The 12,500-nt window shown below is 57.8% G+C and overlaps 1 non-coding gene across 1 annotated transcript; it reads left to right on the top strand.

Annotated features, from left to right (window-relative positions):
- Positions 1–2,951: 2,951 nt before the first annotated feature.
- On the top strand, positions 2,952–3,070 carry LOC148057897 (5S ribosomal RNA). The gene has a single exon (XR_015710329.1). It is a non-coding gene; the product is annotated as a 5S ribosomal RNA (ribosomal RNA).
- The last annotated feature ends 9,430 nt before the right edge of the window (positions 3,071–12,500 follow it).

Raw genomic sequence — 12,500 nt, 5'->3', positions numbered from 1 at the left:
ACATCCTCATGCGGGGATGGGGTACCAGGAGGCCGGGGAACATTTTCAACACTTTGGGGCATTTTTAAACACTTTAGCCTTTTTTTCCCTCTCCCACCCACAATCCCTCCTCCTGCGGGGATGGAGAACCAGGGGCCTGGGTGACATCCTCATGCGGGGATGGGGTACCAGGAGGCCGGGGAACATTTTCAACACTTTGGGGCATTTTTAAACACTTTGCTCTTTTTCCCCCTCTCCCAACCAGGGGGCCTGGGGAGCCTCCTCCTGCGGGGATGGGGAACCAGGGGCCTGGGGAACATTTTCAACACTTTGGGGCATTTTTAAACACTTTGCTCTTTTTCCCCCTCTCCCAACCAGGGGGCCTGGGGAGCCTCCTCCTGCGGGGATGGGGAACCAGGGGCCTGGGGAACATTTTCAACACTTTGGGGCATTTTTAAACACTTTGCTCTTTTCCCCCCTCTCCCAACCAGGGGGCCTGGGGAGCCTCCTCCTGCGGGGATGGGGAACCAGGGGCCTGGGGAACATTTTCAACACTTTGGGGCATTTTTAAACACTTTGCTCTTTTTCCCCCTCTCCCAACCAGGGGGCCTGGGGAGCCTCCTCCTGCGGGGATGGGGAACCAGGGGCCTGGGGAACATTTTCAACACTTTGGGGCATTTTTAAACACTTTGGTCTTTTTCCCCCCTCTCCCAACCAGGGGGCCTGGGGAGCCTCCTCCTGCGGGGATGGGGAACCAGGGGCCTGGGGAACATTTTCAACACTTTGGGGCATTTTTAAACACTTTGCTCTTTTTCCCCCTCTCCCAACCAGGGGGCCTGGGGAGCCTCCTCCTGCGGGGATGGGGAACCAGGGGCCTGGGGAACATTTTCAACACTTTGGGGCATTTTTAAACACTTTGCTCTTTTCCCCCCTCTCCCAACCAGGGGGCCTGGGGAGCCTCCTCCTGCGGGGATGGGGAACCAGGGGCCTGGGGAACATTTTCAACACTTTGGGGCATTTTTAAACACTTTGCTCTTTTTCCCCCTCTCCCAACCAGGGGGCCTGGGGAGCCTCCTCCTGCGGGGATGGGGAACCAGGGGCCTGGGGAACATTTTCAACACTTTGGGGCATTTTTAAACACTTTGGTCTTTTTCCCCCCTCTCCCAACCAGGGGGCCTGGGGAGCCTCCTCCTGCGGGGATGGGGAACCAGGGGCCTGGGGAACATTTTCAACACTTTGGGGCATTTTTAAACACTTTGCTCTTTTTCCCCCTCTCCCAACCAGGGGGCCTGGGGAGCCTCCTCCTGCGGGGATGGGGAACCAGGGGCCTGGGGAACATTTTCAACACTTTGGGGCATTTTTAAACACTTTGCTCTTTTTCCCCCTCTCCCAACCAGGGGGCCTGGGGAGCCTCCTCCTGCGGGGATGGGGAACCAGGGGCCTGGGGAACATTTTCAACACTTTGGGGCATTTTTAAACACTTTGGTCTTTTTCCCCCTCTCCCAACCAGGGGGCCTGGGGAGCCTCCTCCCGCGGGCATGGAGAACCAGGGGGCCTGGGGAGCCTCCTCCTGCGGTGATGGAGAACCAGGGGCCTGGGGAGCCTCCTCCTGCGGGGATGGGGAACCAGGGGGCCTGGGGAGCCTCCTCCTGCGGGCATGGAGAACCAGGGGGCCTGGGGAGCCTCCTCCTGCGGGGATGGGGAACCAGGGGGCCTGGGGAGCCTCCTCCTGCGGGGATGGAGAACCAGGGGGCCTGGGGAGCCTCCTCCTGCGGTCATGGAGAACCAGGGGGCCTGGGGAGCCTCCTCCTGCGGGCATGGAGAACCAGGGGCCTGGGGAGCCTCCTCCTGCGGGGATGGAGAACCAGGGGGCCTGGGGAGCCTCCTCCTGCGGGCATGGAGAACCAGGGGGCCTGGGGAGCCTCCTCCTGCGGGCATGGAGAACCAGGGGGCCTGGGGAGCCTCCTCCTGCGGGCATGGAGAACCAGGGGGCCTGGGGAGCCTCCTCCTGCGGGGATGGGGAACCAGGGGCCTGGGGAGCCTCCTCCTGCGGGGATGGAGAACCAAGGGGCCTGGGGAGCCTCCTCCTGCGGGCATGGAGAACATGGGGGCCTGGGGAGCCTCCTCCTGCGGGCATGGAGAACCAGGGGCCTGGGGAGCCTCCTCCTGCGGGGATGGAGAACCAGGGGGCCTGGGGAGCCTCCTCCTGCGGGGATGGAGAACCAGGGGGCCTGGGGAGCCTCCTCCTGCGGGGATGGAGAACCAGGGGGCCTGGGGAGCCTCCTACTGCGGGGATGGAGAACCAGGGGCCTGGGGAGCCTCCTCCTGCGGGGATGGAGAACCAGGGGGCCTGGGGAGCCTCCTCCTGCGGGGATGGAGAACCAGGGGGCCTGGGGAGCCTCCTCCTGCGGGGATGGAGAACCAGGGGCCTGGGGAGCCTCCTCCTGCGGGCATGGAGAACCAGGGGGCCTGGGGAGCCTCCTCCTGCGGGGATGGGGAACCAGGGGGCCTGGGGAGCCTCCTCCTGCACCAGGGGGCCTGGGGAGCCTCCTCCTGCGGGGATGGGGAACCAGGGGGCCTGGGGAGCCTCCTCCTGCGGTGATGGGGAACCATGGGGCCTGGGGAGCCTCCTCCTGCGGGGATGGGGAACCAGGGGGCCTGGGGAGCCTCCTCCTGCGGGGATGGGGAACCAGGGGCCTGGGGAGCCTCCTCCTGCGGTGATGGGGAACCATGGGGCCTGGGGAGCCTCCTCCTGCGGGGATGGGGAACCAGGGGGCCTGGGGAGCCTCCTCCTGCGGGGATGGGGAACCAGGGGCCTGGGGAGCCTCCTCCTGCACCAGGGGGCCTGGGGAGCCTCCTCCTGCGGGGATGGGGAACCAGGGGGCCTGGGGAGCCTCCTCCTGCGGGGATGGGGAACCAGGGGCCTGGGGAACATTTTCAACACTTTGGGGCATTTCACAAGCGCTTCCCTCGCTTACGGCCACACCACCCTGAATGAGCCCGATCTCGTCTGATCTCGGAAGCCAAGCAGGGTCGGGCCCAGTTAGTACTTGGATGGGAGACCGCCTGGGAATACTGGGTGCTGTAAGCATTTTTTTTTGCCATTATTTGTGGGTAGAAAAGTGAGAAAAGTGACCTAAAATAGAACCGGGACTAGCAGGCAGTTCCCCCCACCAGGCGGCGGCATTTGGGGCATTATTTGTGGGTCAGAAAGTGAGAAAAGTGACCTAAAATAGAACCGGGACTAGGCGGCAGTTCCCCCCACCAGGCGGCGGCATTTGGGGCATTATTTGTGGGTAAGAAAGTGAGAAAAGTGACCTAAAATAGAACCGGGACTAGGCGGCAGTTCCCCCCACCAGGCGGCGGCATTTGGGGCATTATTTGTGGGTCAGAAAGTGAGAAAAGTGACCTAAAATAGAACCGGGACTAGGCGGCAGTTCCCCCCACCAGGCGGCGGCATTTGGGGCATTATTTGTGGGTCAGAAAGTGAGAAAAGTGACCTAAAATAGAACCGGGACTAGGCGGCAGTTCCCCCCACCAGGCGGCGGCATTTGGGGCATTATTTGTGGGTAAGAAAGTGAGAAAAGTGACCTAAAATAGAACCGGGACTAGGCGGCAGTTCCCCCCACCAGGCGGCGGCATTTGGGGCATTATTTGTGGGTAAGAAAGTGAGAAAAGTGACCTAAAATAGAACCGGGACTAGGCGGCAGTTCCCCCCACCAGGCGGCGGCATTTGGGGCATTATTTGTGGGTCAGAAAGTGAGAAAAGTGACCTAAAATAGAACCGGGACTAGGCGGCAGTTCCCCCCACCAGGCGGCGGCATTTGGGGCATTATTTGTGGGTCAGAAAGTGAGAAAAGTGACCTAAAATAGAACCGGGACTAGGCGGCAGTTCCCCCCACCAGGCGGCGGCATTTGGGGCATTATTTGTGGGTCAGAAAGTGAGAAAAGTGACCTAAAATAGAACCGGGACTAGGCGGCAGTTCCCCCCACCAGGCGGCGGCATTTGGGGCATTATTTGTGGGTCAGAAAGTGAGAAAAGTGACCTAAAATAGAACCGGGACTAGGCGGCAGTTCCCCCCACCAGGCGGCGGCATTTGGGGCATTATTTGTGGGTCAGAAAGTGAGAAAAGTGACCTAAAATAGAACCGGGACTAGGCGGCAGTTCCCCCCACCAGGCGGCGGCATTTGGGGCATTATTTGTGGGTAAGAAAGTGAGAAAAGTGACCTAAAATAGAACCGGGACTAGGCGGCAGTTCCCCCCACCAGGCGGCGGCATTTGGGGCATTATTTGTGGGTAAGAAAGTGAGAAAAGTGACCTAAAATAGAACCGGGACTAGGCGGCAGTTCCCCCCACCAGGCGGCGGCATTTGGGGCATTATTTGTGGGTCAGAAAGTGAGAAAAGTGACCTAAAATAGAACCGGGACTAGGCGGCAGTTCCCCCCACCAGGCGGCGGCATTTGGGGCATTATTTGTGGGTCAGAAAGTGAGAAAAGTGACCTAAAATAGAACCGGGACTAGGCGGCAGTTCCCCCCACCAGGCGGCGGCATTTGGGGCATTATTTGTGGGTCAGAAAGTGAGAAAAGTGACCTAAAATAGAACCGGGACTAGGCGGCAGTTCCCCCCACCAGGCGGCGGCATTTGGGGCATTATTTGTGGGTAAGAAAGTGAGAAAAGTGACCTAAAATAGAACCGGGACTAGGCGGCAGTTCCCCCCACCAGGCGGCGGCATTTGGGGCATTATTTGTGGGTAAGAAAGTGAGAAAAGTGACCTAAAATAGAACCGGGACTAGGCGGCAGTTCCCCCCACCAGGCGGCGGCATTTGGGGCATTATTTGTGGGTCAGAAAGTGAGAAAAGTGACCTAAAATAGAACCGGGACTAGGCGGCAGTTCCCCCCACCAGGCGGCGGCATTTGGGGCATTATTTGTGGGTCAGAAAGTGAGAAAAGTGACCTAAAATAGAACCGGGACTAGGCGGCAGTTCCCCCCACCAGGCGGCGGCATTTGGGGCATTATTTGTGGGTCAGAAAGTGAGAAAAGTGACCTAAAATAGAACCGGGACTAGGCGGCAGTTCCCCCCACCAGGCGGCGGCATTTGGGGCATTATTTGTGGGTCAGAAAGTGAGAAAAGTGACCTAAAATAGAACCGGGACTAGGCGGCAGTTCCCCCCACCAGGCGGCGGCATTTGGGGCATTATTTGTGGGTCAGAAAGTGAGAAAAGTGACCTAAAATAGAACCGGGACTAGGCGGCAGTTCCCCCCACCAGGCGGCGGCATTTGGGGCATTATTTGTGGGTAAGAAAGTGAGAAAAGTGACCTAAAATAGAACCGGGACTAGGCGGCAGTTCCCCCCACCAGGCGGCGGCATTTGGGGCATTATTTGTGGGTAAGAAAGTGAGAAAAGTGACCTAAAATAGAACCGGGACTAGGCGGCAGTTCCCCCCACCAGGCGGCGGCATTTGGGGCATTATTTGTGGGTCAGAAAGTGAGAAAAGTGACCTAAAATAGAACCGGGACTAGGCGGCAGTTCCCCCCACCAGGCGGCGGCATTTGGGGCATTATTTGTGGGTCAGAAAGTGAGAAAAGTGACCTAAAATAGAACCGGGACTAGGCGGCAGTTCCCCCCACCAGGCGGCGGCATTTGGGGCATTATTTGTGGGTCAGAAAGTGAGAAAAGTGACCTAAAATAGAACCGGGACTAGGCGGCAGTTCCCCCCACCAGGCGGCGGCATTTGGGGCATTATTTGTGGGTAAGAAAGTGAGAAAAGTGACCTAAAATAGAACCGGGACTAGGCGGCAGTTCCCCCCACCAGGCGGCGGCATTTGGGGCATTATTTGTGGGTCAGAAAGTGAGAAAAGTGACCTAAAATAGAACCGGGACTAGGCGGCAGTTCCCCCACCAGATGGCGGCATTTGGGGACCCGTAGTGTGGGCAGAAAACTCACCAAAGTGACTTAAAATAGAACCGGTGCAGGCGGCATGTTCCCCCACCAGATGGCGGCATTTGGGGACCCGTAGTGTGGGTAGAAAACTCACCAAAGTGACTTAAAATAGAACCGGTGCAGGCGGCATGTTCCCCCACCAGATGGCGGCATTTGGGGACCCGTAGTGTGGGTAGAAAACTCACCAAAGTGACTTAAAATAGAACCGGTGCAGGCGGCATGTTCCCCCACCAGATGGCGGCATTTGGGGAGCCGTAGTGTGGGCAGAAAACTCACCAAAGTGACTTAAAATAGAACCGGTGCAGGCGGCATGTTCCCCCACCAGATGGCGGCATTTGGGGACCCGTAGTGTGGGCAGAAAACTCACCAAAGTGACTTAAAATAGAACCGGTGCAGGCGGCATGTTCCCCCACCAGATGGCGGCATTTGGGGACCCGTAGTGTGGGCAGAAAACTCACCAAAGTGACTTAAAATAGAACCGGTGCAGGCGGCATGTTCCCCCACCAGATGGCGGCATTTGGGGACCCGTAGTGTGGGCAGAAAACTCACCAAAGTGACTTAAAATAGAACCGGTGCAGGCGGCATGTTCCCCCACCAGATGGCGGCATTTGGGGACCTGCAGTGTGGGTAGAAAACTCACCAAAGTGTCCTAAAATAGAACCGGGACCAGGGGGCCTCTTCCCCCACCAGGTGGCGGGCTTGGGGGGCTTGGTTTCCGGGTAGAAAACTCACCAAAGTGTCCTAAAATAGAACCGGGACCAGGGGGCATGTTCCCCCACCAGGCGGCGGGCTTGGGGGGCTTGGTTTGCGGGTAGAAAACTCACCAAAGTGTCCTAAAATAGAACCAGGACCAGGGGGCATGTTCCCCCACCAGGCGGCGGGCTTGGGGGGCTTGGTTTGCGGGTAGAAAACTCACCAAAGTGTCCTAAAATAGAACCGGGACCAGGGGGCCTCTTCCCCCACCAGGCGGCGGGCTTGGGGGGCTTGGTTTGCGGGTAGAAAACTCACCAAAGTGACCTAAAATAGAACCGGGCTAGGCGGCATGTTCCCCCACCAGGCGGCGGGCTTGGGGGGCTTGGTTTGCGGGTAGAAAACTCACCAAAGTGTCCTAAAATAGAACCGGGACCAGGGGGCATGTTCCCCCACCAGGCGGCGGGCTTGGGGGGCTTGGTTTGCGGGTAGAAAACTCACCAAAGTGTCCTAAAATAGAACCGGGACCAGGGGGCATCTTCCCCCACCAGGCGGCGGGCTTGGGGGGCTTGGTTTGCGGGTAGAAAACTCACCAAAGTGTCCTAAAATAGAACCGGGACCAGGGGGCATGTTCCCCCACCAGGCGGCGGGCTTGGGGGGCTTGGTTTGCGGGTAGAAAACTCACCAAAGTGTCCTAAAATAGAACCAGGACCAGGGGGCATGTTCCCCCACCAGGCGGCGGGCTTGGGGGGCTTGGTTTGCGGGTAGAAAACTCACCAAAGTATCGGCAAAATAGAACCAGGGAAGGGGGGGATGTCGGTCACAAGGTGCCCGAGTCAGAGAACCAGGAAAACGGACATAAATCCAGAAAACCTCGGTGTCTGACTGCTCCTCAAAAAGTGGTCTTTTTGATGTCACGAGCGCAACCACCTAGAGGTTAATGGGGAGGGATGGTGTGAGCGCAAACGGATTTTTCCTAAGTGTGACTGCTCCTCAAAAAGTGGTCTTTTTGATGTCACGAGCGCAACCACCTAGAGGTTAATGGGGAGGGATGGTGTGAGCGCAAACGGATTTTTCCCAAGTGTGACTGCTCCTCAAAAAGTGGTCTTTTTGATGTCACGAGCGCAACCACCTAGAGGTTAATAGGGAGCGAGTACAACAGGGGAGGGAGTGAATGGGCTCGGACTGTGGCCGAGCCTGGTGCCTCAAAATCGGACAAGGTTGGACTGGAAGCCCGCTGAGAACTCTGGTTCTTTTGCCAGACGAAACGAATTTTTTCCGAGTGTGACTGCTCTGCAAAAAGTGGTCTTTTTGATGTCACGAGCGCAACCACCTAGAGGTTAATGGGGAGGGAGTGGAAAAAACGACAAAGTGTTGAGCTCCGGACCGGGATGGCGGGCGACTCGAGCGGTCATGCCCGACTTTGAGACACTTTGTCGCGGTCATGCGAGCGACCTCCACTGCTCCCCGGAGGTGCCCCGGACCGGGTTGGCGGGTGACTCGAGCGGTCGTGCCCGACTTTGAGACACTTTGTCGCGGTCATGCGGGCGTCCTCCGCCGGTCCCCGGAGGTGCCCCGGACCGGGTTGGCGGGTGACTCGAGCGGTCATGCCCGACTTTGAGACACTTTGTCGCGGTCATGCGGGCGTCCTCCGCCGGTCCCCGGAGGTGCCCCGGACCGGGTTGGCGGGTGACTCGAGCGGTCGTGCCCGACTTTGAGACACTTTGTCGCGGTCATGCGGGCGTCCTCCGCCGGTCCCCGGAGGTGCCCCGGACCGGGTTGGCGGGTGACTCGAGCGGTCGTGCCCGACTTTGAGACACTTTGTCGCGGTCATGCGGGCGTCCTCCGCCGGTCCCCGGAGGTGCCCCGGACCGGGTTGGCGGGTGACTCGAGCGGTCATGCCCGACTTTGAGACACTTTGTCGCGGTCATGCGGGCCTCCTCCGCCGGTCCCTGGAGGTGCCCCGGACCGGGTTGGCGGGTGACTCGAACGGTCATGCCCGACTTTGAGACACTTTGTCGCGGTCATGCGGGCGTCCTCCGCCGGTCCCTGGAGGTGCCCCGGACCGGGTTGGCGGGTGACTCGAGCGGTCGTGCCCGACTTTGAGACACTTTGTCGCGGTCATGCGAGCGACCTCCGCCGGTCCCCGGAGGTTCCCCGGACCGGGTTGGCGGGTGACTCGAACGGTCGTGCCCGACTTTGAGACACTTTGTCGCGGTCATGCGGGCGTCCTCCGCCGGTCCCTGGAGGTGCCCCGGACCGGGTTGGCGGGTGACTCGAGCGGTCGTGCCCGACTTTGAGACACTTTGTCGCGGTCATGCGGGCGTCCTCCGCCGGTCCCTGGAGGTGCCCCGGACCGGGTTGGCGGGTGACTCGAGCGGTCATGCCCGACTTTGAGACACTTTGTCGCGGTCATGCGGGCGTCCTCCGCCGGTCCCTGGAGGTGCCCCGGAAAGGGTTGGCGGGTGACTCGAGCGGTCATGCCCGACTTTGAGACACTTTGTCGCGGTCATGCGGGCGTCCTCCGCCGGTCCCTGGAGGTGCCCCGGACCGGGTTGGCGGGTGACTCGAGCGGTCGTGCCCGACTTTGAGACACTTTGTCGCGGTCATGCGGGCGTCCTCCGCCGGTCCCTGGAGGTGCCCCGGACCGGGTTGGCGGGTGACTCGAGCGGTCATGCCCGACTTTGAGACACTTTGCCGCGGTCATGCGGGCGACCTCCGCCGGTCCCTGGAGGTGCCCCGGACCGGGTTGGCGGGTGACTCGAGCGGTCGTGCCCGACTTTGAGACACTTTGCCGCGGTCATGCGGGCGACCTCCGCCGGTCCCTGGATGGCGGGCTCCAGTGAGGTCGGCGGGGGAAGGCTCGGGCTGAGGCCGACTTCGGTGCCTCAAAGTCGGACAAGGTTGGATTGGAAGTCCGCTGTGTTGAGGACCAGTGGCATTCGGCGGTGGAACGCTCAGAACTTGGCCGACATCGGTGCCTCAACGTCGGACAAGGTTGGAGTGGATGACCGCTGATAACTCTGGTTCTTTTGCCAGACGAAAGAAATTTTTCCCGAGTGTGACTGCTCTGAAAAAAGTGGTCTTTTTGATGTCACGAGCGCAACCACCTAGAGGTTAATAGGGAGGCACCATAACAGGAGAGGGAGTGAAAAGGCTCGGAGGGTGGCCGAGCCTGGTGCCTCAAAATCGGACAAGGTTGGAGTGGATGACCGCTGAAAACTCTGGTTCTTTTGCCAGACGAAAGAAATTTTTCCCGAGTGTGACTGCTCTGAAAAAAGTGGTCTTTTTGATGTCACGAGCGCAACCACCTAGAGGTTAATAGGGAGGCACCATAACAGGAGAGGGAGTGAAAAGGCTCGGACGGTGGCCGAGCCTGGTGCCTCAAAATCGGACAAGGTTGGAGTGGATGACCGCTGAAAACTCTGGTTCTTTTGCCAGACGAAAGAAATTTTTCCCGAGTGTGACTGCTCTGAAAAAAGTGGTCTTTTTGATGTCACGAGCGCAACCACCTAGAGGTTAATAGGGAGGCACCATAACAGGAGAGGGAGTGAAAAGGCTCGGAGGGTGGCCGAGCCTGGTGCCTCAAAATCGGACAAGGTTGGAGTGGATGACCGCTGAAAACTCTGGTTCTTTTGCCAGACGAAATAAATTTTTCCCGAGTGTGACTGCTCTGCAAAAAGTGGTCTTTTTGATGTCACGAGCGCAACCACCTAGAGGTTAATAGGGAGGCACCATAACAGGAGAGGGAGTGAAAAGGCTCGGAGGGTGGCCGAGCCTGGTGCCTCAAAATCGGACAAGGTTGGAGTGGATGACCGCTGAAAACTCTGGTTCTTTTGCCAGACGAAATAAATTTTTTCCGAGTGTGACTGCTCCTCAAAAAGTGGTCTTTTTGATGTCACGAGCGCAACCACCTAGAGGTTAATAGGGAGGCACCATAACAGGAGAGGGAGTGAAAAGGCTCGGAGGGTGGCCGAGCCTGGTGCCTCAAAGTCGGACAAGGTTGGAGTGGATGACCGCTGAAAACTCTGGTTCTTTTGCCAGACGAAAGAAATTTTTTCCGAGTGTGACTGCTCTGCAAAAAGTGGTCTTTTTGATGTCACGAGCGCAACCACCTAGAGGTTAATAGGGAGGCACCATAACAGGAGAGGGAGTGAAAAGGCTCGGAGGGTGGCCGAGCCTGGTGCCTCAAAATCGGACAAGGTTGGAGTGGATGACCGCTGAAAACTCTGGTTCTTTTGCCTGACGAAAGAAATTTTTTCCGAGTGTGACTGCTCTGCAAAAAGTGGTCTTTTTGATGTCACGAGCGCAACCACCTAGAGGTTAATAGGGAGGCACCATAACAGGAGAGGGAGTGAAAAGGCTCGGAGGGTGGCCGAGCCTGGTGCCTCAAAATCGGACAAGGTTGGAGTGGATGACCGCTGAAAACTCTGGTTCTTTTGCCAGACGAAATACATTTTTTCCGAGTGTGACTGCTCTGCAAAAAGTGGTCTTTTTGATGTCACGAGCGCAACCACCTAGAGGTTAATAGGGAGGCACCATAACAGGAGAGGGAGTGAAAAGGCTCGGAGGGTGGCCGAGCCTGGTGCCTCAAAGTCGGACAAGGTTGGAGTGGATGACCGCTGAGAACTCTGGTTCTTTTGCCTGACGAAAGAAATTTTTTCCGAGTGTGACTGCTCTGCAAAAAGTGGTCTTTTTGATGTCACGAGCGCAACCACCTAGAGGTTAATAGGGAGGCACCATAACAGGAGAGGGAGTGAAAAGGCTCGGAGGGTGGCCGAGCCTGGTGCCTCAAAGTCGGACAAGGTTGGAGTGGATGGCCGCGGAGAACTCTGGTTCTTTTGCCTGACGAAAGAAATTTTTTCCGAGTGTGACTGCTCTGCAAAAAGTGGTCTTTTTGATGTCACGAGCGCAACCACCTAGAGGTTAATAGGGAGGCACCATAACAGGAGAGGGAAGGAAAAGGCTCGGAGGGTGGCCGAGCCTGGTGCCTCAAAGTCGGACAAGGTTGGAGTGGATGGCCGCGGAGAACTCTGGTTCTTTTGCCTGACGAAAGAAATTTTTTCCGAGTGTGACTGCTCCTCAAAAAGTGGTCTTTTTGATGTCACGAGCGCAACCACCTAGAGGTTAATAGGGAGGCACCATAACAGGAGAGGGAGTGAAAAGGCTCGGAGGGTGGCCGAGCCTGGTGCCTCAAAGTCGGACAAGGTTGGAGTGGATGGCCGCGGAGAACTCTGGTTCTTTTGCCTGACGAAAGAAATTTTTTCCGAGTGTGACTGCTCCTCAAAAAGTGGTCTTTTTGATGTCACGAGCGCAACCACCTAGAGGTTAATAGGGAGGCACCATAACAGGAGAGGGAGCGAAAAGGCTCGGAGGGTGGCCGAGCCTGGTGCCTCAAAGTCGGACAAGGTTGGAGTGGATGGCCGCGGAGAACTCTGGTTCTTTTGCCTGACGAAAGAAATTTTTTCCGAGTGTGACTGCTCCTCAAAAAGTGGTCTTTTTGATGTCACGAGCGCAACCACCTAGAGGTTAATAGGGAGGCACCATAACAGGAGAGGGAAGGAAAAGGCTCGGAGGGTGGCCGAGCCTGGTGCCTCAAAGTCGGACAAGGTTGGAGTGGATGGCCGCGGAGAACTCTGGTTCTTTTGCCTGACGAAAGAAATTTTTTCCGAGTGTGACTGCTCCTCAAAAAGTGGTCTTTTTGATGTCACGAGCGCAACCACCTAGAGGTTAATAGGGAGGCACCATAACAGGAGAGGGAAGGAAAAGGCTCGGAGGGTGGCCGAGCCTGGTGCCTCAAAGTCGGACAAGGTTGGAGTGGATGGCCGCGGAGAACTCTGGTTCTTTTGCCTGACGAAAGAAATTTTTTCCGAGTGTGACTGCTCT

Source organism: Callionymus lyra, unplaced genomic scaffold, assembly GCF_982586985.1.
Source record: "Callionymus lyra unplaced genomic scaffold, fCalLyr1.hap1.1 HAP1_SCAFFOLD_397, whole genome shotgun sequence".
In the NCBI taxonomy this organism is placed as follows: Eukaryota; Metazoa; Chordata; class Actinopteri; order Syngnathiformes; family Callionymidae; genus Callionymus; species Callionymus lyra.
The sequence above is the reverse complement of the archived record's forward strand: the minus strand, read 5'-3'. Positions and strand labels throughout refer to the sequence as shown.